The sequence below is a fragment of the Oncorhynchus clarkii genome, chromosome 4 (assembly GCF_045791955.1).
Source record: "Oncorhynchus clarkii lewisi isolate Uvic-CL-2024 chromosome 4, UVic_Ocla_1.0, whole genome shotgun sequence".
Classification (NCBI taxonomy): domain Eukaryota; kingdom Metazoa; phylum Chordata; class Actinopteri; order Salmoniformes; family Salmonidae; genus Oncorhynchus; species Oncorhynchus clarkii.
In genome coordinates this window covers 76,693,840-76,719,913 of record NC_092150.1, presented here as the reverse complement: position 1 = coordinate 76,719,913, position 26,074 = coordinate 76,693,840, and the positions used below count along the sequence as shown (strand labels likewise).

The following is a 26,074-nucleotide window of genomic DNA, read 5'->3' as shown; positions in this document are numbered from 1 at the left end:
TCTAACCACTAGGCTACCCTGCCACCCAGCTAGCAAAACCCAGCTGGAGAGAATTTATTTGGAACATCTTAGATACTTAACTTAATAGTTATAATATATAAACATATATATAAACATTAGAAGTGAATTTCATACAAGTATAACTTGATCGCCTCACTTAAGTTGTGCTGCAGGAGGGACTCACCTCACAAAGCTCCCATTGTACTCATTGTGCTTCTTTGTAAACAAACATGCAACTGGCTCAAACCCGGTAAGCTTCATAATGAAAAATCTTCATAATGAAAAAGCCTCATAATGAAAAAGCTTCATAATGAAAAATTATCTAATTGGGGAAATGAAGAACGCAATCTGCTTTATATATTACCTAGTGCACAAGTTGACTGCAGGTATTTCTTCAAAAAGTACTAATAACAAAATGCTAACAAAATCTTAACAAGTAATGAGGAATCCTCATAGACAACGCTAACTAAATGCTAATGAGTGTATTGCAAACATTCTGTACAGTTTCTGACCTAAACAATACAAGTATACAAGTAACTCAAAAATGCTACTCAAAGTTTTCTGCACGAGCAACATGAATATTAGCCAGCAAGGCTCTTGATCCAGGAGGGGATTCTGCTGTTACCAAGCGAATGCTTGATTTTGAAAGAAGCTAAACACTTAGCGAGATAGCTAACTAGCTTCTAAATGGACAACTGCAGAGCATTTAGCATATTTTAGACAGTTAACTTAATAGTTATAAGATATTTTACATTTATTTAACTAGGCAAGTCAGTCAAGAACAAATACTTATTTTCAATGACAGCCTAGTGGGTTAACTGCCTGTTCAGGTGTAGAAGAACAGATTACCTGGCACTTGCTACACAACAGTGAGTGTCTCATAAGGCGCCGGTTTCTTATCGTTGTGTGCTTGTAAACAAACATCACGTGACACGTGACTGGGGACTACCGTAAACTACATAATGTGACAGATTAAATGAAGAACACAATGTTCTTTATCTCCTAACTTATTGCACAAGTTGACTGCCGGTATTTACTTCAAAAATAGCTACAAATACTCAAAGAAATAGTTATTAACGGTATTGAAAAACCCTCCAGTGTATTTTTACATATACGGTATATACGGGATATACCGCCCAAGCATAGGTGCCTCCCTTTCAGATGGTTAAGCACAGCACTTGTACTGCCACTGCAGGTTAATTCCATCTTGCAAAGTTTGCATTTCACCACCTTCTTATTTAACTTATCTTCTCTTACAAACATTATAGCATCGTTAGGTATTTGTTTAATTGTTATTTTTCTCTTTATAGTAATCAACGGGACCGGTTAGTGTCACACCCTGATCTGTTTCACCTGTCTTTGTGCTTGTCTCCACCCCCCACCAGGTGTCTCCCATCTCCTCATTATCCCCTGTGTATTTATACCTGTGTTATCTGTTTGGTTTGTCTGTTGCCAGTTCGTTTTGTCCGTCAAGCCTACTGTTTTTTTTACCTAAGTGGTTTTCCCTTTCCTCCTGTTGTTCTTGTTTTCCCGGTTTTGACCATTCTGCCTGACGTGACACTGAGACTGCCTGCCGTTCTGTACCTTCTGCCTGCCCTTGACCTGCCGTTTTGCCTGCCCCTGTTATAGTAATAAACTTTTGTTACTTCAACACTGTCTGCATCTGGGTCTTCCCTAAAATGTGATAGTTTGTGGTAGAACGCATCTCCAAACAACTCAGCTGCCAAGACAAAATTTGAAACAACTCAAGTGGCTAGTTCAGCTATCTATCAATAAATGGGTGGGTTGTAAGTTAATCCTACTGCAATGTTTGATTAGAGCGAGCCTGTAACTCCACTCCCTATCACATCTCCTCACATCTCTCTCCATCACTCATATGACTTTTATGGCATTTGCTACAATGCCATAAATGTGCATAATATCTAACAAGGAGAGAGAGGGTAGGAAAAATATTAAATGAAAATGCACGTTCTGTCTGAACAAATGTGTGCGTTCTCACTTCTCAAACTACGGGAAGATTTCAGACAGGCTGATCTGAAGAATTCTTGGTCCACAAACTTACAGGATCATTCTTAGGTTGCTAAACCTATTGCTAACCTTTATTACACATTTTAAAACACTTCCTTCTTTCCCATTTTTGATAATCATCTACAGTAGAAATGGAAGTTTACATACACTTAGGTTGTGTCATTAAAACTCGTTTTTCAACCACTCCATTTCTTGTTAACAAACTATAGTTTTGGCAAGTCGGTTAGGACATCTACTTTGTGCATGACACAAGTAATTTTTCCAACAATTGAATTATTTCACTTATAATTCACTTTATCAAAATTCCAGTTGGTCAGAAGTTTACATACACTAAGTTGACTGTGCCTTTAAACAGCTTGGAAAATTCCCCAAAATGATGTCATGGCTTTAGAAGCTTCTGAAAAGCTAAAAGACATCATCAATTGGAGGTGTACCTGTGAATGTATTTCAAGGCCTACCTTCACACTCAGTGCCTCTTTGCTTGACGTCATGGGAAAATCAAAAGAAATCAGCCAAGACCTCCAAAAAAATTGTAGACCTCCACAAAAATAGAACTGTTTGGCCATTATGACCATCGTTATGTTTGGAGGAAAAAGGGGAAGCTTGCAAGCCGAAGAACACCATCCCAACCGTGAAGCACGGGGGTGGCAGCATCATGTTGTGGAGGTGCTTTGCTGCAGGAGGGACTGGTGCACATCTCAAGACATCAGTCAGAAAGTTAAAGCTTGGTCACAAATGGGTCTTCCAAATGGACAATGACCTCAAGCATACTTCCAAAGTTGTGGCAAAATGGCTTAAGGACAACAAAGTCAAGGTATTGGAGTGGCCATCACAAAGCCCTGACCTCAATCCTATAGAACATTTGTGGGCAGAACTGAAAAAGCGTGTGCGATCATGGAGGCCTACAAACCTGACTCAGTTACACCAGCTCTGTCAGGAGGAATGGGCCAAAGTTCACCCAACTTATTGAGGGAAGTTTGTGGAAGGCTACCCGAAACATTCGACCCAAGTTAAACAATTTAAAGGCAATGCTACCAAATACTAATTGAGTGTATGTAAACTTCTGACCCACTGGGAATGTGATGAAATAAATAAAAGCTGATATAAAGCATTCTCTCTACTATTATTCTGACATTTCACATTCTTAAAATTAAGTGGTGATCCTAACTGATCTAAGATAGGGAATTTGTACTAGGATTCAATGTCAGGAATTGTGAAAAACTGATTTGAAATGTATTTGGCTAATGTGTATGTAAACTTCCGACTTCAACTGTAATTCGACTATCAACTGTCAATTTACGGATACGACTGCAGCCACACCAGTAAATAGCTAACCTTACAGAAACTCTGTTGTTACACCGCAAGTCAGATGGCTCATTGCCAAAAATTGTTAATGTTAAAAATAATAACCAGCTAATGTTAGCTAGCTATGTTGGCTATTAGCTCCTATATGATATCTTAGCACCATGTTTATCTAGCCAGCTAGCTAGCAGAGTAACTAATATTGCTAGCTAACACCACAGATGAAAGGGTTAATTATCATAATCTTTGCTAACAGGTCACAGAGCTATCTGCTTAGCTAGCTAGCTAGCTAGCTTGGTTATTGCATGCATGTCCGGGCACGACGACACAACGTCTTATTATTAGTGAATTAAACTAAACTAATATTTGCAACAGGAGTTTGATTTTGGTAATTGTGTCAATTCATCTGTTTCTCAATACTGCACCTTTCTGTTGAAGAATGAGCTAACTCGCTGCTAGGTAATGATGTTGATTTTCCCAGCAAGACATTCCTCTGCATTGTGCAGTGCTTGTAGCTCAGGCGGTAAGTGGCGGCTGGCATAGCAGCAGTTTTGCTATGTAGAGGGACTATCGGCAAAGCCGATAGAGAAGGGAGATAGTCGATAGACTAGAAAAGGCCAATATCGGCCCGAAATATCGGCCCGGACGATTTTCGGTCGTTTTCTAGTACAAGGCCTTTAATTTGATACATTCACTGCTAAAATTGACTAAATTTGACCGCCAACATATTTCATGTAAAAAAAATTCTGTGACTCCACAAATTGTGGTCCTCAAAAGCGAAACTGAAAAGTTTGGGAACCGCTGGCATAGGTAATTATGCTTGTATGCTCCATATTCTCTCATGTTGCTATCACATTAGCATAATTTAAAGAGCAACGGGAATGGAGGTTTAATAAATCAATGTTCCTTCTTATCTCGTTTGACTAATATAAATCAATTGATATATGAAGATGATGTCCCTCCTTCTTTTCCATATCTGGGCATCAAACGGCAAAATGAACGATTTTCCACCAGTAGGCCTCATGTTTGATTTCTTCCCATTCTCAATGTCTTTCTCTCCTTTCACCAAATACTGAGTGTTTACCTCAACAACTCTTGGTAGCACAATGGAAGTTTACTTGAAACATCTCCTGTTTATTTCTAATTTCAAAATACTACTACAGTTGGAGTAGTAAGTGGGTACAGTTGCAGTAGTGTAGTGACTAAGTAGTCGAGTAATAGTAGATTCAGAGTATTAAATAGTCACATGTACAGAGGTTGCAGGTGTGATTGCAGGGTACAGTGAAAATCTTAGGCTCTGAGTGAGTAGTAGTGAGTAGTAGTGAGTAGTAGTGAGTAGTAGTGAGTAGTAGTGAGTAGTAGTGAGTAAAGTATAGCTGTAGTAATAACTGACAAGTGAAGAATAGTAGGAGCAAGTACAGTAGTGGTATAGTATAGTATATTATAGGACAGCATAGCATATCATAGTTATATCTATAGTATAGTTCTTACCGGACAGACGGAAGGGCTCTGAACTGGGAGGAGGCGGCACAGTGGAGGGCACTGGACCACGTTCTGTATGGAGAGAGAGAGAGTAGTTACAGTAATAACACATCTCATTATTGAGGATGGCTCTAATGCCTCCAGGGGAAAAACACTGAAGTGAGATTAAGTTCACACATCCTGAAATACTCATTACTGCATCTGAACATTTTAATCATACCTCTCCCTCTGCCTTTCTGCAGAATCTACTTTTAATAACAAGCTGCAAGGTCATAAATGTTCCCTAACCAGGAATGACTGCTGGAAATGAGCTGGAAAATCACACAGCTAGCGCTGCATCTGCCGATTAGCAGAGGGAGAGAGAAGGGTAGAGAGAGGGATGGGGGGCGAGTGAGAGAGCGAGGAAGAGAGTGCATCCCAGAGTTAATCGTTTCCTATTCAATGGGCATCTCTACCTTAACAGTATGCAATTGACTACATCTCTCTTCCCCTCTGCTCTCCATCTCTCCTCTCTGCCACTCTCAGGCCAGTCACAGGCCTCCTCCACAGCCCGTCCAAACAGCTCCGTGTGGCACGTCAAGCAGTACCACTCAGTAGAGTGGCTTTCACAGGCCTCTCTAGTTGGAGAGCAGTTTGTTGAGCCGCCAGGCAATCTAGGCATGTCATGTATAGGCTGATATTTATGTTAGACAGTGAGTGTTTTGGTGGGAACATGGTACTAAACCATGGGGGAGGTGAGAGAGAGGGGGAGAAAGAGGGATTAGAGAGAGAGAGTGTGAGAAGGGGGGGGATCAGTGTCATGGAAAGACTTGTTTTTATGAAAAGATGGCATTGAAAATCAGCTCCCTGTTTTTGTGATAACTCTGACAGCATTTAGACTGTTAGATCAAATGGATGAAGCCAAGTCACCAACTTAAACATGTTAGGACTCTAGTGTTCCATCCTCCTCTCATTTCACAGGACATCTCTCCATCAATCTCAATACAGACAGAGAACTCTCTCCATCAATCTCCCTACAGACAGAGAACTCTCTCCATCAATCTCTCTAGACAGAGAACTCTCTCCATCAATCTCTCTACAGACAGAGAACTCTCTCCATCAATCTCTCTACAGACAGAGAACTCTCTCCATCAATCTCTCTACAGACAGACAACTCTCTCCATCAATCTCACTACAGACAGAACTCTCTCCATCAATCTCACTACAGACAGAGAACTCTCTCCATCAATCTCCCTACAGACAGAGAACTCTCTCCATCAATCTCTCTAGACAGAGAACTCTCTCCATCAATCTCTCTACAGACAGACAACTCTCTCCATCAATCTCTCTACAGACAGAGAACTCTCTCCATCAATCTCACTACAGACAGACAACTCTCTTCATCAATCTCTCTACAGACAGACAACTCTCTCCATCAATCTCTCTACAGACAGATAACTCTCTATCAATCTCTCTACAGACAGAACTCTCTCCATCAATCTCTCTACAGACAGAGAACTCTCTCCATCAATCTCTCTACAGACAGACAACTCTCTCCATCAATCTCTCTAGACAGAGAACTCTCTCCATCAATCTCTCTACAGACAGAGAACTCTCTCCATCAATCTCTCTACAGACAGAGAACTCTCTCCATCAATCTCTCTAGACAGAGAACTCTCTCCATCAATCTCTCTAGACAGAGAACTCTCTCCATCAATCTCTCTACAGACAGACAACTCTATCCATCAATCGCTCTACAGACAGAGAACTCTCTCCATCAATCTCTCTACAGACAGAGAACTCGCTCCATCAATCTCTCTAGACAATCTCTCTACAGACAGAGAACTCTCTCCATCAATCTCTCTACAGACAGAGAACTCTCTCCATCAATCTCTCTACAGACAGAGAACTCTCTCCATCAATCTCTCTACAGACAGACAACTCTCTCCATCAATCTCTCTACAGACAGACAACTCTCTCCATCAATCTCTCTATAGACAGATAACTCTCTCCATCAATCTCTCTAGACAGAGAACTCTCTCCATCAATCTCTCTAGACAGAGAACTCTCTCCATCAATCTCTCTAGACAGAGAACTCTCTCCATCAATCTCTCTAGACAGAGAACTCTCTCCATCAATCTCTCTAGACAGAGAACTCTCTCCATCAATCTCTCTAGACAGAGAACTCTCTCCATCAATCTCTCTAGACAGAGAACTCTCCATCAATCTCTCTACAGACAGAGAACTCTCTCCATCAATCTCTCTCTAGACAGAGAACTCTCTATCAATCTCTCTCTAGACAGAGAACTCTCTCCATCAATCTCTCTAGACAGAGAACTCTCTATCAATCTCTCTACAGACAGAGAACTCTCTCCATCAATCTCTCTCTAGACAGAGAACTCTCTCCATCAATCTCTCTAGACAGAGAACTCTCTCCATCAATCTCTCTAGACAGAGAACTCTCTCCATCAATCTCTCTAGACAGAGAACTCTCTCCATCAATCTCTCTAGACAGAGAACTCTCCATCAATCTCTCTACAGACAGATTACTCTCTCCATCAATCTCTCTACAGACAGAACTCTCTCCATCAATCTCTCTAGACAGAGAACTCTCTCCATCAATCTCTCTACAGACAGACAACTCTCTCCATCAATCTCTCTACAGACAGAGAACTCTCTCCATCAATCTCCCTACAGACAGAGAACTCTCTCCATCAATCTCCCTACAGACAGAGAACTCTCTCCATCAATCTCTCTACAGACAGAGAACTCTCTCCATCAATCTCTCTATAGACAGAGAACTCTCTCCATCAATCTCTCTACAGACAGAGAACTCTCTCCATCAATCTCTCTACAGACAGAGAACTCTCTCCATCAGGCACAATCACAACAGTGGGTTTATTTTTAGGCCCAGCCAGTGTTATTCCAGGTAACATCATCAGAGGGGTGAAGTGTCAGGCAGGCAGCAGAGATTCCTGTTGATCAGTCTAGCAGATAAGAGGTTGGTAATCTCAATCCCAACACACACACACTGGTAGCTAGAGAGAGATTTACATTATCAGTCAGGCATGACACAGCTTTAAAATCAATCACAGCCACATCTACGTGGGAAACCAGTGTAGGCTGGAATAAGAGACTAACGGCAGACACGTGGGTGCTCAACACGCAAACGCACATACACTCACCTTCATTCTCTATCTCTCTCACACTTCAAACAGCCTATTCATTTCACTCCTCCTGTTCTCTTTGCCACACAGACAGACAGACAGACAGACAGACAGACAGACAGACAGACAGACAGACAGACAGACAGACAGAGGGTAAAATACCTGCAGACTTCACTAGTGAAATATAGAGCTGTGGGTTACAGCAATAAAACTACCCGCCTTGACTGAAGTCTGTCTGTCTGTCTGTCTGTCTGTCTGTCTGTCTGTCTGTCAAGAAAGGAGAGAAGTAGCCCATGTCTCCAGATAATGACAATCTCCATCTCAGAATGTGTCACATTAGGACGTGTTCTGACAGCAACGTCCTGCTGGGACTATTGGTTCCTACTCAAACACTGACGGAGAGAGAGGGACACACACTTTTCTCAAGTCCTTCCATCCTCCCGCAGTAAGGCCGGCTCTGAAGGGACCTTATACAAACGCTGTGTTCTTATTGGAGCATGGTTCTGGGAATATCCCGTCACCCTCCAGCTGCCTCCCATAGGACAGCTGGGGTTCTGAGAAGGTCATGGAGGGGTCAGTAGGCCACCATATTGAATATTGCTCTTCTAAAGATAGACTGTGGAGGAGTGATGGGGTGAAGAGGGCAGGGGAGGAGTGACTGATGGGGTAAGAGCTGATGTAATAAGGATGTTAGTCTGTCTCTCAATACTCTCATCCCTTCATTACCTTCTCTCCTTTCTGTATTACAAGGGTCAAGAGTATTTCCTGGTCACATGACCTGATCAGGAAAAGTCTATAGCCTATAGGTCTAACCTGAGACATGTTTTTTCCTGGTCAGGAGAAATACAAGCATCATATTAGTTCCACTGCCAGATCAGATCAGTGATCATTGAGCAGAGAGGAAACTAGGCGAGATGGGACGAGAGATGGGGCGAGAGAGTTGATACTTTGACATCAGCCTCTCTTACTATTAGCAATGCTTCCTAGGCACAACTGTTGAAAAGACTACTCAGACACGCGTATTGCACTGTATGGTGTAGTATGAGCTTACTGTATATGGTGAGAGGCTGGGGTAAGGCTTTGGGGCATGTGAATGGGGCTGTGTAGTGTTGTAATCTAGCATCATGGATGTAATGTACATGATGGTTTCGCCAATATCCCGGGCTGTGCCACAACCGGCTGTGTTCGGGAGTCCCATAGGACGGCACACAATTGGCCCAGCGTTGTCCAGGTTAGGCGAGGGTTTGGCCCAGCGTTGTCCAGGTCAGGGGAGGGTTTGGCCCAGCGTTGTCCAGGTTAGGGGAGGGTTTGGCCCAGCGTTGTCCAGGTTAGTGGAGGGTTTGGCCCAGCGTTGTCCAGGTCAGGGGAGGGTTTGGCCCAGCGTTGTCCAGGTTAGGGGAGGGTTTGGCCCAGCGTTGTCCAGGTCAGGGGAGGGTTTGGCCCAGCGTTGTCCAGGTTAGGGGAGGGTTTGGCCCAGCGTTGTCCAGGTTAGGGGAGGGTTTGACCCAGCGTTGTCCAGGTTAGGGGAGGGTTTGGCCTAGCGTTGTCCAGGTTAGGGGAGGGTTTGGCCCAGCGTTGTCCAGGTTAGGGGAGGGTTTGGCCCAGCTTTGTCCAGGTTAGGGGAGAGTTTGGCCAGGGGGGCTTTATTTGGCTCACCGCGCTCTAGCGACTTCTTGTGGCGGGCCGGGTACCTGCAGGCTGACCCCGGATGACAGTTGAACGGTGTTTCCTCCGACACAGAGGTGCAGCTGGCTACCGGGTTAAGCTGGTGGGTGTTAAGGAGCGTTGTTAGGCGACTCATGTTTCGGAGGAAGCATGACTCCACCTTCGCCTCTCCCGAGCCCGTTGGGGAGTTGCAGTGATGAGACGAGATCGAGGGGGTAAAATACAAACAACTACAAATTCTTCGAATAATGAAGTTTTATGCAGCATCTTTTTTAGTGCGGCCCCATTGCTCCTTTTGTTTGTCTGAAATTGCGGATTTTACACCAGCCAAGCTTCTGGGAGAGAGCGATGGTCGCCTTTCCATAAGTTAGTCTAGTGGCCAGCTATCTAAACTTGTAGTAAACATGGTGAATTACCAACCGGGGTCGTCAGTTATTGATATACCCTGATGGGGACAGCTTGGCTGTCAAAACGTTAGTGGTTGAATTTTTGCATCTGAGCTCCTAGAGTGTGCGGCTCTCTTTTATTTTCAAATTGATAATCAGTTACCAGATTAAAAACTGCAAACATTTGCCTCCACCCTATGGCAAATTGTGTAGAATTGCAGAAACTTTGCTGAAAAACTGAACCTTTTTCTCTCTGCCACATGGCAAAACGGGTAGAATTGCATGAAATTAGTTAAAAAATTGCTAAATATTCCCTCCGCCCCATTACAAAATGTGTAGAATTGCAAGAAATTAACTTTCAAACGTAAATTTTTTCTTCTCGTTGTCACGATGGGGGCCGCTAAAATGTTTTGCTTGCACACACACACACACACACACACACACACACACACACACACACACACACACACACACACACACACACACACACACACACACACACACACACACACACACACACACACACACACACACACACACACACACACACACACACACACACACACACACACACACACCTCGTCTAGATGTCATACTGATAGTATACTCATAGTATGTAGAAGTGCTTAGGAGCTGTGAATGGTGTGTGTGTATGTGCTGTGTGTGTGTGTGTATGTGTGTGTATGTGCGTGTATGTGCGTGTGTATGTGTGTGCACATGTGTGTCTGTGTGTGTGTTTGTGTATGTGCATATGTGAGTATGTGTATGTGCGTTTGTGTGTATGTGCGTGTGTATGTGCATATGTGAGTATGTGTGTGCGTATACGTGTGTTTGTACGTGTGTGTCTGCAGGGTCTACATTAGGCTATTGTGAACTGAACAGTATGTAGTGGTACATTATACAGTACATTCTTAGCCCACAATCTAGGCCTCTGATAGTGGCAGGGCATCGCAGCATGACTTTCTAATGTTCAGTCCATTACTATGAGTGCAGTAAGACTCAACACCACGACCCTCTCTGTGGAGAGCACTACACACATATTTACAATAGTCTGCTTAACAAGTCATATAGAGAATGCAGATGAAGACAGAGAATAGCGAGAGGAGAGAGAGAAGCAGAGAGAAAGGCAAAGAGAGAGAGGAAAGGCAGAGAGAGAGGCAGAGAGAGTGTGAGTGCAATGTTTATTGTTCATTTTTATTGTTTATTTCACTTTTGTATATTATCTACTTTACTTGCTTTGGCAATGTTAACATATGTTTCCCATGCCAATAAAGCCCCTTGAATTAAATTGAGAGAGGCAAAGAGGCAGAGAGATTCAGAGAGAGAGAGATTCAGAGAGAGAGAGAAAGAACGATAGAGAATAGATTGTTAGAGATATGTCCTCCAGTGTAAAAGGAATAGAGCAGATGTGGTGGCAGGTAGCCTAGTGGTTAGAGCTTCGGACTAGTAACCGAAAGGTTGATGGATTGAATCCCCGAGCTGACAAGGTAAAAATCGGTCGTTCTCCCCCTGAACAAGGCACTGTTCCCTGGTAGGCCGTCATTGTAAATAAGAATTGGTTCTTATCTGACTTGCCTAGTTGAATAAAGGTTAAGTAACTGGTGGAAGGCTGACTGTTAATGAGGTCAGGGGCTCTCTGTCTAATAACACACACATACACACACACAGTGCCCCTCTACAGTCTAATTAGTAGCACCATTAGTGTGCAGGGAGGGAGTCAGGTCTGGTCTGGGGTTACTATCACAAGGACCTGTTTTGTAACACTTTATCCAACACTCCTGGTGGACAGCATGGTATTCATTGTATTTTGTGAATAGAATATTGGTAAGGAGTACGCTATAAGTGTTGATTGCTCAGCATATACATAACTCCATTCCGTCATCTCTTGACCCACCTTGTTTCTACCTACCATCACTAGTAACCACTGTCACGCACACAGGCACACAGACATAAACACAGAGACAGAGATTTTTAAAAGCTGTGTTTTGGTAATTTTTTGGCTAATTTGCATGGGGGTGGATCCAATGCTGAGGAATGCATCGTGTAAATCGGTGTGTGGGTGAATGTTTGTGTGTGTGTGTGTGTGTGTGTGTGTGTGTGTGTTGTAGGAAGGGGTCCATGGTAACCTCTGCTTTAATAAACAACCTCCTCCTCTTCCTCTAATTACACTGCTCTGCTGCCAGTGTGTCACTCAGTATACAGTATGTGTGTGTCACTCAGTATACAGTATGTGTGTCACTCAGTATACAGTATGTGTGTGTCACTCAGTATACAGTATGTCTGTGTCACTCAGTTTACAGTATGTGTGTGTCCCTCCCGGTGTGAAAACACTGCTGTGTGTAATGATGTGTGTGTCTGCATCTCTGCTCTGTGTGTGTGTGTCTGCATCTCTGCTGTGTGTGTGTGTGTGTGTGTGTCTGCATCTCTGCTGTGTGTGTGTGTGTGTGTGTGTGTGTGTGTGATCCCCTTCATTAGGTGGACTCAGGAGAGAGTCCAATGAGGCAGCAGCAGACCATCCTGTAGCTGACGCTGGGGCTAATATTCCTCAGCCTCGTTATTCTGCTAGTCTGAACAAAAAGCACACTACTATCCTTGTCAAATACACTATGGCCAAAAGTATGTGGACACATGTTCGTCAAACATCTCATTCTAAAATCATGGGCATTCATATGGAGTTGGTTCCCCTTTGCTGCTATAACATCCTCCACTCCTCTGGGAAGGCTTTCCACTAGATGTTGGAACATTGCTGTGGGGACTTCCATTCAGGAGCATTAGTGAGGTCGGGCACTGATGTTGGGCGATTAGGCCTGCCTCGCAGTCGGCATTCCAATTCATCCCAAAGGTGTTTGATGGGGTTGAGGTCAAAGCTCTGAGCAGACCAATCAAGTTCTTCCACATCAATCTCGACAAACCGTTTTTGTATGGACCTCGCTTTGTGCATGGGGGCATTGTCATGCTGAATCAGGAAAGGATCCTTCCCCAAACTATTGCCACAGCCCGAACCATGAAAAACTGTCCTACACCATTATTCCTCCTCCATCGAACTCTACAGTTGTCACCATGCATTGGGGCAGGTAGTGTTCTCCTGGCATCCGTTGGACTGCCAGATGGTGAAGCATGATTCGTCACTCCAGAGAATGTGTTTCCACTGCTCCGGAGTCCAATGGAGGTGAGCTTTACACCACTCCAGCTGACGCTTGGCATTGCGCATGGTGATCTTAGGCCTGTGTGCAGCTACTCGGCCATGGAAACCCATTTCATGAAGCTCCCGACAAACAGTTATTGTGCTGACGTTGCTTCCAGAGGCAGTTTAGAACATGCTAGTGTGTGTTGCAACCTAGGACAGACAATTTTTATGCGCTTCAGCACTCGGTGGTCCCGTTCTGTGAGCTTGTGTGGCCTACCACTTCACGGTTGAGCCGTTGTTGCTCCCAGATGGTTCCATTTCACGATAACAGCACTTACAGTTTACTCTAGCAGGGCAGAAATTTGATGAACTGGTGGCATCCGTTGACTGTGCCACATTGAAAGTCACTGAGCTCATCAGTAAGGCTATTCTACTGCCAATGTTTGTCTTTGGAGATTACATGGCTGTGTGTTCGATTTTATACACCTGTCAACAATGGGTGTGGCAGAAATAGCCGAATCCACTAATTTCAAGGGGTGTCCACATACTTTTGTATATATAGAATACGTGTCAATAAAATTTGTTACGGCATGTTTGTAAACTTTGCGTATTAATGTATTCATTTGTTATGATATGAATGTCATGCATCCATGTTTAAAGCAGGCCTAAATGAAGTAGCAGCAAGTAAATAAGCACAGGAAGCCTTTGACATATGCCTGGCTTTGGTTCAGTTCCACCAATATACTAACTCAGTAGACTCAGGGTCACAACAAGCGACTGAGTTTTTGTATGTTTACATGTTCTGTTTGTTTCTGCATCGGAAGTCCACAGGCTAATAGAACATTTTGTTTTTTCATATACAGTTTATATATATATAAATACACAGTTGAAGTCAGACATTTACATACACCTCAGCCAAATACATTTAAACTCAGTGTTTCAAAATTCCTGACATTTAATCCTTGTAAAAATACTCTGTCTTAGGTCAGTTAGGATCACCATTTTATTTTAAGAATGTGAAATGTTTCTTTTGATTTTCCCACGATGTCAAGCAAAAAGGCTTGAGTTTGAAGATAGGCCTACAGTGGGGCAAAAAAGTATTTAGTCCGCCACCAATTGTGTAAGTTCTCCCACTTAAAAAGATGAGAGAGGCCTGTAATTTATCATAGGTACACTTCAACTATGTCAGACCAAATGAGAAAAAAAATCCAGAAAATCACAATGTAGGAGTTTTAATGAATTTATTTGCAAATTATGGTGGAAGATAAGTATTTGGTCAATAACATAAGTTTATCTCAATACTTTGTTATATACCCTTTGTTGGCAAAGACAGAGGTCAAATGTTTTCTGTAAGTCTTCACAAGGTCTTCACACACTGTTGCTGGTATTTTGGCCCATTCCCCCATGCAGATCTCATCTAGAGCAGTGATGTTTTGGGGCTGTTGCTGGGCAACACGGACTTTCAACTCCCTCCAAAGATTTTCTATGGGGTTGAAATCTGGAGACTGGCTAGGACAGTGAATTATAAGTGAAATAATCTGTCTGTAAACAATTATTGGAAAAATTACTTGTGTCATGCACAAAGTAGATGTCCTAACCGATTTGCCAAAACTATAGTTTGTTAACATGAAATTTGTGGAGTGGTTGAAAAATAAGTTTTAATGACTCCAACCTAAATGTATGTAAACTTCCGACTTCAACTGTAGATGATTGTCAAAAATGGGAAAGGAGGAAGTGTTTTAAAATGCGTAATAAAGGTTAGCAATGGAGTTTTAATGACTCCAACCTAAGTGTGTGTGTGTATACAGTGCCTTGCGAAAGTAATCGGCCCCCTTGAACTTTGCGACCTTTTGCCACATTTCAGGCTTCAAACATAAAGATATAAAACTGTATTTTTTTGTGAAGAATCAACAACAAGTGGGACAGAATCATGAAGTGGAACGACATTTATTGGATATTTCAAACTTTTTTAACAAATCAAAAACTGAAAAATTGGGCGTGCAAAATTATTCAGCCCCCTTAAGTTAATACTTTGTAGCGCCACCTTTTGCTGCGATTACAGCTGTAAGTCGCTTGGGGTATGTCTCTATCAGTTTTGCACATCGAGACTGGCTTGTGGCAAACTTTAAACAACACTTTTTATGGATATCTTTAAGAAATGGCTTTCTTCTTGCCACTCTTCCATAAAGGCCAGATTTGTGCAATATACGACTGATTGTTGTCCTATGGACAGTGTCTCCCACCTCAGCTGTAGATCTCTGCAGTTCATCCAGAGTGATCATGGGCCTCTTGGCTGCATCTCTGATCAGTCTTCTCCTTGTATGAGCTGAAAGTGTAGAGGGACGGCCAGGTCTTGGTAGATTTGCAGTGGTCTGATACTCCTTCCATTTCAATATTATCGCTTGCACAGTGCTCCTTGGGATGTTTAAAGCTTGGGAAATCTTTTTGTATCCAAATCCGGGTTCAAACTTCTTCACAACAGTATCTCGGACCTGCCTGGTGTGTTCCTTGTTCTTCATGATGCTCTCTGCGCTTTTAACGGACCTCTGAGACTATCACAGTGCAGTTGCATTTATACGGAGACTTGATTACACACAGGTGGATTGTATTTATCATCATTAGTCATCTAGGTCAACATTGGATCATTCAGAGATCCTCACTGAACTTCTGGAGAGAGTTTGCTGCACTGAAAGTAAAGGGGCTGAATAATTTTGCACGCCCAATTTTTCAGTTTTTGATTTGTTAAAAAAGTTTGAAATATCCAATAAATGTTGTTCCACTTCATGATTGTGTCCCACTTGTTGTTGATTCTTCACAAAAAAATACAGATTTATATCTTTATGTTTGAAGCCTGAAATGTGGCAAAAGGTCGCAAAGTTCAAGGGGGCCGAATACTTTCGCAAGGCACTGTATATATATATATATATCACACACACACACACACACACACACAGTACCAGTCAAAAGTATATATATATATACACAGTAACAATCGAAAGTTTGGACACACCTACTCATTCCATATCATAACTATTTTCTACATTGTAGAATAACGGGGAAGACATAAAAACTATGAAATAACACATATGGAGTCATGTAGTAACCAAACAAAGTGTTAAACAAATCAAAATAGATTTTATATTTGAGATTCTTCAAAGTAGCCACACTTTGATTGCAACTTTGCACTCTCTTGGCATTCTCTCAACCAGCTTCATGAGGCAGTCCCCTGGAATGCATTTCAATTAACAGGTGTATCTTGTGGAATTTCTTTCCTTCTTAATGCATTTGAGCCAATCAGTTGGGTTGTGACAAGATAGGGGTGGTATACAGAAGATAGCCCTATTTGGTAAAAGACCAATTCCTAATTATGGCAAGAACAGTTCAAATAAGCAAAGAGAACGAAAGTCATTACTTAAGACATGAAGGTCAGTCAGTGTGGAACATTTCAAGAACTTTTAAAGTTTCTTCAATTGTAATCGCAAAAACCATCAAGCGCATTCAGGCTCTCATGACGACCGCCACATGAAAGGAAGACCCAAAGTTACCTCTGCTGCGGAGGATAAGTTCATTAGCGTTACCAGCCTCGGAAATTGCAGCCAAATAAATGCTTCACAGACTTCAAGTAACAGACACCAATATGAAGAAGAGACTTGCTTGGGCCAGGAAACATGAGCAATGGACATTAGACCGGTGGAAATCTGTCCTTTGGTCTGATGAGCCCAAATGAGAGATTTTGGTTCCAACCGCCGTGTCTTTTTGAGACGCAGAGTAGGTGAACGGATGATCTCTGCAGGTTCCCACAGTGAAGAATGGAGGAGGAGGTCTTATGGTGTGGGGGTGATTTCCTGGTGACACTGTCTGTGATTTATTTAGAATTCAAGGCACACTTATCCAGCATGGCTACCACAGCATTCTGCAGCGATACGCCATCCCATCTGGTTTGGGCTTAGTGGGACTAGCATTTGTTTTTCAACAGGACAATGACCCAAAACACACCTCGAGGCTGTTTTAGCGCAATTTGACCAAGAAGGAGAGTGATGGAGTGCTGCATCTGATGACCTGGCCTCCACAATCACCCAGCCTCAAACCCATTGAGATGGTTTGGGATGAGTTGGACCGCAGAGTGAAGGAAAAGCAGCCAACAAGTGCTCAAGATTGTTGGAAAAGCATTCCAGGTGAAGCTGGTTGAGAGAATGCCAAGAGTGTGCAAAGCTGTCATCAAGGCAAAGGGTGGCTACTTTGAAGAATCTCAAATATAAATGTTTGATTTGTTAAACACTTTTTCATTATTCCATAAATGTAATTTCATAGTTGTGATGACTTTTTTATTCTACAATGTAGAAAATAGCAAAAAAAATTAAGAAAAACTCTGGAATGAGTAAGTGTGTCTAAACTTTTGTCTGGTACTGTAAATAGTTTCTGTCTGTCTGTCTGTCTGTCTGTCTGTCTGTCTGTCTGTCTGTCTGTCTGATCTGTCTGGTCTGTCTGGTCTGTCTGTCTGGTCTGTCTGGTCTGTCTGATCTGTGCTTAGGCCCCATCCCTCACAGTGGCTTCAAGTGTCCATGTGCATTCTGCAGCAACAAATCACAGCTCTCTTTCTTTCTCCTTCTCCCCCCTCTCTTTCTCTCCTCAGACTGAGAGAAGCCCTGGTGAAAGAAGCTCTAGTTTATCTAGTCATTGATCTAGGCAGCTAGCCATGTGTTTGAGCAGCATTCTGGCCTCTAGTTTATCTAGTCAGTGATCTAGGCAGCCAGTCATGTATGTATGTACAGTGACCGTACGTACATACCCCAACCAGAAGCCATGGAATACAGGCAACATCTGCACTGAGCTAAAGGCTAGAGCTGCCGCTTTCAAGGAGCGGAACTCAAACCCGGAAGTTTTTAAGAAATCCTGCTTTGCCCTCCGACAAACCATCAAACAGGCAAAGCATCAATACAGGACTAAGATCGAATCGTGCTACACCTCTCTTACGCTCGTCAGATGTGGCAGGGCTTGCAAACCATTACAGACTACAAAGGGAAGCAACAGCCGAAGCGAGCACAGAAGTAGTTTAGCTCGTCTGGTAGGCTCGTGTCACTGGGCAGCTCTCGGCTGTGCTTCCCTTTGTAGTCTGTAGTAGTTTGCAAGCCCTGCCACATTCGACGAGCATCAGGGCCGGGATTTTTTTAGAAGCTTCCGGGTTAGAGTCCTGCTCCTTGAAAGTGGCCTGTTGCCGGGGAAGCAGTATATCATTCACATCGGGCTCGTCGAACTCGTTAAAGGAAAAAAGGATTCTGCCAGTCCGTGGTGAGTAATCGCAGTCCTGATGTCCAGAAGTTATTTTCGGTCATAAGAGACGGAAGCAGCAACATTATGCACAAAATAAGTAAAAAAGAATAAGTTCCAGACAACACAAAGAAACAAACAAAAAAATACAATTGGTTAGGAATACGCAAAACATCAGCCTTGTTCTAGGCAGCCAGTCGTGTTTGAGCAGCATTCAGACTAAGAGGGAAATGTTGTTTTAACCCTCCTCTCCTCTATTTTCCTCCCTCTACTTATCTCCATTATCTTCTCCCTGGACTTTCCACTTCCACAATGCTTCTTTACTTTAACAGACATCTTCCTTACACCCTCGTTCCCTTTTCAACTCTTTCTGAGATACACAATCTCTATATTAGCAGCAGTCCGAGTATTTAGGCCTATTAAGAATGGGACATAATCCTGGTACAGTAAGGAGCTGTGTGTGTGGGGGTGTGTGTGTGTGTGTGTGTGTGTGTGTGTGTGTGTGTGTTGCTATGTAACAGTAAACTGTGTGATGTTTAACATCATTCTCAGTGTGTCAGTGTCATTTCATTGAGGGTAATAATAGCTATCCTGAAGAGGACAGAGACGAGAAAAGGACATGTTCTGTGTTCTGGAGCAAAGGTTGCCACAGTAATTGGAAATGCAAATTGCCTTCACATGTACAGATTCCCACAGTGGATTGGGGCACGGGTGGAGAGCCAATGTGAGTGGAGAGGTGTGTGTTTGGTTTAACTATCCTTGTGGGGACCAGATGTTCTCATAAGGATAGTAAAACAAGGAACATTTGCACAAGTGGGGAAATTTTGCTGATCCCCATAGTGTTAGAATTAGGATTAGGTGTTTGGTGTTAAGGTTTGGAGTTAGGTTTAGAAATAAGATTTTGAATGGGAATAAATTGTTTGGTCCTCACAAGGATAGTAAAACGTATGTGTACGTGTGTGTGTTTGTGTGTGTGTCTTCCAACCTGAGGTAATTTCACAGCTATGGGGATGTCATCTGATGCTGAGGCGACTAGATAATTTGGCCAAATATTTTATTAAAAGAAGCAATATTGATATGAGTTAACACCAGACATCTGTTGGAGGGACATCTCTATCTTTCTTTCTCTATGTCACACACACACACACACACACACACACACACACACACAGGGCTCTATGGTGACTTTTTTTTACAAGGAGTACGTGTTCACCTAAGTTGAAAAACGTAGGCGCACACAAAGAAATTTAAAAGTACATTTAAAAATATTTGTGGTAATAAATACCTAATTTACATAAGTATTCAAACCCTTTGCTATGAGACTCGAAATTGAGCTCAGATGCCTTTTTAAAATGATAAACTTAGATTAGCTAACACAATGTTCCATTGGAACACAGGAGTGAGTGATGGTTGCTGATAATGGACCTCTGTACACCTAAGTAGATATTCCATTAAAAATCAGCCGTTTCCAGCTACAATAGTCATTTACAACATTAACAATGACTACACTGTATTTCTGATCAATTTGATGTTATTTTAATGGACAAAAAATGTGCTTTTCTTTCAAAAACAAGAACATTTCTAAGTGACCCCAAACTTTTGAACGGTAGCGAACATGTTAGGGGTGTAACGGTTCACTGAATCCATGGTTTGGTTTCGGGTACAGCAGGAAAATGAAATGCCATTCACAATGTTTAGCATTCACAATGTTCCTGGCATGTTGTGACAGGATTGTTATGTTGGATCTCTCAAGTTCTCTCTTAATGCTGCGGTTGTAAACATGTTGGAGGTGGGAATTTACCAGTTGTAAAGTCGTAAATACCAGTTGGATGCATTCATGTTATTTGAGAATGCTGATTGGCTAATGGCCAATAAACTAAAAGTACAGCTATCAAGATTGTAAACAAATGATAGAGTTCAAAAACCACATTAATAGATTGCTTTTTATAAATGTTTTGTTGTTGCATTTAACTGCTGACAAGGCTGTTATAGATGGCATTTCCTTAGTATGGCACCCAGACAAAACTACGTCGGCGAGTACATAAACTGCCTCTACCTTCCGTTCTATTGGCGAGCGTACAATCATTGGAGAACAAACTAGGCGAGCTCCGTTCAAGACTATCCTATCAACGGGACCTGAAGAACTTTAAAATCCTGTCTCTTCGAGTCGTGGCTGAAGATGGACATGGATAATATACATCTAGCTGTTTTTTCTGTTTTTCTGCATCAGACGAACAGAACGGCAGCGTTGGGTAAGCTCAAGAGGGGTGAGATGTATTAAGAAAATCTCGAGGTTCTGCTCGCCTGAGTTAGAATACCTCATTATAAGCTGTAGATCATACTATGTTTCTGTCTATTTACCACCACAGTGCTGGAACTGAAACTGCACTCAATGAGCTGTATAGGGCCATAAGCAACAAAGAAAATTCTCATCCAGATGCGGCGCTACTAGTGGCCGGTGATTTTAACACAGGGAATCTGAAATCCATTTTACCTCATTTCTACCAGCATGTCACTTGTGGCAAAAAAAACAAACTGCAGATCACCTTTACTCCACACACAGAAACGCATACAAAGTTCTCCCTCGCCCTCCATTTGGAAAATCTGACCATTACTCTATCCTCCTGATTGCTGCTTACAAGCAAAAACTCAAACAGGAAGTACCAGTGACACGCTAAATACAGAAAAGGTCAGGCTTCATTAATAAGTGCATTGACGACGTCTTCCCCACAGTGGTTGTACGTACATATCCCAAACAGAAGCTATGGATTACAAACAACATCCGCACTGAACTAAAAGCTAGAGCTGACGCTTTCAAGGAGCGGGCACTAAACCAGATGCGTATAAGAAATCCCACTATGCCCGACTAATCAAACAAGAAAAGCATCAATACAGGACTAAGACCGAATCCTAATACATCGGCTCTGATGATCGTTGGATGTGGCGAGGCTTGCAAACTACAATGGATTACGTGTTTCAAGCAGACCACCATAGTCCCTGTGCCCAAGAACACCATGGTAACCTGTCTAAATGACTATCACCCCACAGCACTCTCATCTGTAGCAATGAAATGCTTTGAAAGGCTGGTCATGGCTCACATCAACATCATCCCAGACACCCTGGACCCACTGCAATTCACATACCGCTCCAACGGATCCACAGATAACATAATCTCTATTGCACTACACACTGCCCTTTCCCACCTAGACAAGAGGAACACCTATGTGAAAATGCTGTTCATTGACTACAGCTCAGCATTCAACACCAAAATACCCTCCAAGCCCATCACTAAGCTAAGGATTCTGGGACTGCAACTGGATCCTGAACCTCCTGATGGGCCGCCCCCAGGTGGTGAGGGACAGCCTGGCAGATGTGTTGTTGCTTACCCTCACCACCTGGGGGCGGCCAGTCTGGAAGTTCAGGATCCAGTTGCAGAGGGAGGTGTTGAGGGTAGGCAACAACACATCCGCCACACTGACCCTCAACAGGGGGCTCCTCGGGGGTGTGTGCTTAGTCCCCTCCTATACTCCCTGTTCAACCACGACTGCGTGGCCACTCACGACTCCAACACCATCATTAAGTTTGCCAATGATACAACGGTGGTAGGGATGATCATCAACGACAATGAGACAGCCTATAGGGAGGAGATCAGAGGCCTGGCAGTATGGTGCTAGGACATCAACCTCTCCCTCAACTTCAGCAAGACAAAGGAGCTGATGGTGGACTGAACACGCCCTCATTCATATCGACAGGGCTGTAGTGGAGTGGGGAGTAGAGCTTTAAGTTCCTCGGTGTCCACATCACTAAGGATATATCCTAGTCTGCACACACCAACACAGTCATGAAGAGGGCATGAAAACGCCTTTCCCTCTTCAGGAGGCTGAAAAGGTTTCGCATGGGCACTCCGATCGTCAAAAATGTCTACAGCTGCACCATTGAGAGCATCTTGACTGGCTGTATCACCACTTGGTATGGCAACTGCTTGGCATCTGACCGAAAGGCGCTACAGATCCAGGACCTCTATACCAGGCAGTGTCAGAGGAAGGCCCTAAAAATTGTCAAAGACTCTAGCAAACCAAGTCATAGACTGTTGTTCTCTCTGCTACCGCACGGCAAGCAGTACCAATGCACCAGTTCTGGAACCACAGGATCCTGAACAGCTTCTACCCCCAAGCCATTAGACTGCAAAATAGTTAATTAAATAGTTTACCAAATACCTACAGACTATCTGCATTGACCCTTTTTGCACTAACTTTTTTTACTTATCACGCTGCTGCTACTGTTTACTATCTGTCACTCTATTTCTAGTTATACACTACATGACCAAAAGTATCTGGACACCTGCTCGTCAAACATCTCATTCCAAAATCATGGGCATTGATATGGAGTTCGTCCCCCCTTTGCTGCTATAACAGCCTCCACTCATCTGGGAAGGGTTTCCACTAGATGTGGAGGTCGGCCACTGATGTTTGGTGATTAGGCCTGACTCGCAGACGGCATTCCAATTCATCCCAAAGGTGTTCGATGGGGTTGAGGTCAGGGTTCTGTGCAGGCCTGTCAAGTTCTTCCACACCGAACTCGACAAACCATTTATATATGGACCTCGCTTTGTGCACAGTAGCATTGTCATGTTGAAACAGGAAAAGTGCCTTCCCCAAACTGTTGTCACAAAGTTGGAAGCACAGAATCATCTAGAATGTCATTGTATGCTGTAGCGTTAAGATTTCCCTTCACTGGAACTAAGGGGCCTGAACCATGAAAAACAGCTTCAGACCATTATTCCTCCTCCACCAACCTTTACAGTTGGCACTATGCATTTGGGCAGGTAGTGTTCTCCTGGCATCTACCAAACCCAGATTGGTCCGTCGGACTGACAGATGGTAAAGCGTGATTCATCACTCCAGAGAACGTGTTTCCAATGGTGGCAAGCTTTACACCACATCCTGCCGACACTTGGCATTGCGCATTTCATGAAGCTCCCGACAAACAGTTATTGTGCTGACGCTGCTTCCAAAGGCAGTTTGGAACTCGGTAGTGAGTGTTGCAACTGAGGATAGACGATTTTTATGTGCTACGCACTTCAGCACTCGGCGGTCCAGTTCTGTGAACTTGTGTGGCCTACCACTCCGCAGCTGAGCCGTTAATGCATCTAGACATTTCCACTTCACAATAACAGCATTTATAGTTGAACGGGGTAGCTCTAACAGGGCATACATTTGACAAACTGTCTTGTTGGTAAAGGTGGCATCCTATGACGGTGCCACGTTGAAAGTCACCAAGCTCTTCAGTAAGGCCATTCTACTACCAATGTTTGTCTATGGAGATTGCATGGTTGTGTGCTCGATTTTATACACCTGTCAGCAACGGGTGTGGCTGAAATAACAAAATCCACTAATTTGAAGGGGTGTCATACTTTTGTATATATAGTGAATGTACATATCTACCCCAATTACCTCGTGCCCCTGCAAAAGCCAAGTTATCATTACTCATTGTGTATTTATTAGTACTTTTATTATTAAGTGATTTACTTATATATTATTTCTCTATTTTCTTTCTCTCTGCATTGTAGGGAAGGGCCTATACATATACATTTCACCTGTTGTTTACAAAGCATGTTGACATCTGACATCATTTCCAACAGAGGACCCCAGTTTCCAGGTTCAGAGATTATCCTGCTCAGCTCTTGGTATCAATGTCAGTCTTTCTTCTGGATATCACCCCCAGACCAACGGCCAGACCAAACGGGCCAACCAAGAGATGGAGACTGCCCTACGTTGCGTGACTTCTGCTACCCCTTCCTCCTGGAGCGCTCAGTTACCCTGGGTTGAATATGCCCTTCTTTGTGCTTCCGACAGGACCCAGTCTCAAGCCAACTGTCGCCGGGCTTCTGCTCTAGTCTACACCCCGGATCAAAAGGTAAGGCTCTCATCGAAGGACCTGCCATTGAAGGTAGCATCGAATAAACTTTGCCCCCGATTCATTGGTCCCTTTGAAATTAACCCCTCTGATGTGCGCCTGAAACTCCCAGCCTCTCTCAGGATCCATCCTACCTTCCATGTATCCCTGATTAAACCTGTCTGCTCCAGTCCCCTGTCTCCTCCTGCAGCAGCTCCTCCACCCCCTCGGCTCATTGTTGTGCCTGTTTTCCTTGCCTGACTCTGTTTTCCTCTCCGCTACAGTTCTGCCCACTGTGACTCTGCTCCCTTTCTCCAGTCCCACGTCTCGTCATCCTGCTACTCTGTCCTGGATTCCTCACTCTACTACTCCCTTGGATTCTCCTCCGGACCTGCGTACCCTGTTCCAACCCCTCTCACTCCAGCCTCAGCCTCCTCAGCCTCCACCTGGTTTCCAGCTTCCCGCCCAAGCTTCCACTGACCTGCACTCCATCTCCCCCGTGTGTCAATAAATACCTTGGTTACTTCATCCCCGTCTCCTCGTCTGAGTCTGCTCTTGTGACAAATGTTTGATTTTGATTTGAGAAGATGGCACTGAGCTTAGATAGTGACTAAATGACTGTCCACCCACAGTTTAAAATAGGCTTGGATAGTGAATGACTGCCCACTCACAGTTTAAAATAGGCATAGATAGTAAACAAATGATTGTCCACTCAGTTTAAAATAGGGACACAACCTGATACATTTCCTATAAACAAAGAAGAAAAAATAAATGTCCCTTTTAAAAAGTGGGAAGCTGGAGATATTTACACACAACAGATACTGTATAATGTTCTGTTTCCGCTCCTCCCACATTCAACAGTACAGAGAAGATCTCCTGCTCCTACATGTATAGATTACATAGGACGTGTATCTCTGTCATTAAGGGCAGGCTGTAGTTCACAAGCATGTTTACCAACCCCAAAAAATGATTTCCACTCTACAGAAACGTCATCTAACATGATGTGTGTTTCATATGCAACAGCCGAGGAAGTTCTACAAAGACCACCGAAAAGACTAAGAGTATAAAGAACAACCATCGGTTTCACTGTTAACACCAATAGGTATTAAGTCTAATATAACTCTCCAACTTACCAGTTCAGCATGAAGTAACTTCAGTGGGTGAAACTCATATCTTGGCCTGTGAGGACAGAGGAGGGAACATTTAAAAGCCCAATGCAGCCGTTGTTATCTCAATATCAAATCATTTAAAAATGATTCTTAGCAAAGATTAATTTCTCAAGCAATAATTTAGCTAGGACTGTCTGGGAGTGGTCTGAGTGGGGAGGGGAAAACTGAAAACTAGCTGTTATCGGCAGAGATGTTTGGAACTCTTTCTTATTGGTCAATCAACTAATTTAACGCTTGGTTTCGGGTGGTCTTTTCAAAACAGCTGTTACACTAAAAGGAAATGATCATAATTGTCGTATTTTCACAGTATTATTCCAACCTCCTGGTGTGGAAATGTATATAAAACACAAGCAAATCTAGTATTTGACTGGACTGGGCCTTAAAGAACAAGTCAGAGGCAAAAAGCTCTGGACATTAGGAGCCTCCCCTTAAATCAAGAAACTCATTAAACCTATGGACATGAACCTCACAGATGGACTGCAGACAGACAGACAGACAGACAGACAGACACACACCTCTGCGGCCTCTCTCCCCAGCCAAGGAAAACACCCCAGTAAAGTATAATATCCACAATGGAGGCTTGGGAAGAGAGTCCTGTTTTGGTTA

The 26,074-nt window shown here is 43.2% G+C and overlaps 1 protein-coding gene across 2 annotated transcripts in view; it reads right to left on the bottom strand.

The window, feature by feature from the left end:
- Window positions 1-26,074, bottom strand: part of LOC139407293 (1-phosphatidylinositol 4,5-bisphosphate phosphodiesterase beta-4-like) — a 170,733-nt gene that overhangs the window by 137,714 nt on the left and 6,945 nt on the right. For both annotated transcript variants that reach the window (XM_071150946.1, XM_071150948.1), the window contains exons 2-3: window positions 25,433-25,478; window positions 4,822-4,884 (exon numbers count right to left, since the gene is read on the bottom strand). The gene's annotated coding sequence lies outside the window, so the exon portion shown is untranslated. The remainder of the gene's footprint in view (window positions 1-4,821; window positions 4,885-25,432; window positions 25,479-26,074) is intronic.